The following is an 841-nucleotide window of genomic DNA, read 5'->3' on the forward strand; positions in this document are numbered from 1 at the left end:
ATCCCCTACAGAGTTTTTGTTTATGGCAAGAACTTTCTTGGAGGGGGGGCAAACACCGTCAAAGAGACAAAAAGAACATGAAGATATTTATTAGTGTGCTCAAAACTCATAGCTATTCTTAAAGCCTTAGACAGAGCTCTAAAGTGTTTCGTTTATTGGGGTTTAAATCAATTGTTCATTTGTAATGATGTGAATGGTTAACTCAGGATATATAAGTATTTCTGTTACTTATCCAGAAACCACAGAGACAGTTTTACAATAAATCCAAAAAAACTAATTTTTCCTTATGCTTAAATCCATCCACATTTATTTTGGGTGCTTCTCCTTTGTCCTTGCACCCATCATTAATTCTGCTTGAGTACAAACACTGAGTATATCTATAAAGATGTATATATATTATCATTTTGTTTCACATAAAGGCATAGCAGGTAAAGAGAGATTATATTAGTACCTGCAATATAACATAACTATGATTGTATAGATGTTCTATGTAATCTACATTAAATCAAGTCAAATGTAGCTAGTCTGATATATTTAACAGGTGAAATAAAATAATATTACGCATTTATTATGAGTTGTTTTGCAAACACTTTTCTTTTAAATCCCTTTTAAAACTAAAATGAAGGTAATACTGGCAAAGGGGAGGGGGCTTCCCTGTATGGATAAGGGCAATCAGTCAATTTCATAAAATTCTTCTGTTTTATCACAATAAGTGGGAGTTAGGAAAAGTAGGAGTGTCCATTTGGTAGCTGACCAACAGAGATGTGCCTGAGAGTTTAGGGCATGAGCTGGAGATAAAGCAAACAGTGCAGAGATTAAAGTAGCTACAGGGAGAGACAAA

Source organism: Xenopus laevis, chromosome 1L (assembly GCF_017654675.1).
Source record: "Xenopus laevis strain J_2021 chromosome 1L, Xenopus_laevis_v10.1, whole genome shotgun sequence".
NCBI classification, from domain to species: domain Eukaryota; kingdom Metazoa; phylum Chordata; class Amphibia; order Anura; family Pipidae; genus Xenopus; species Xenopus laevis.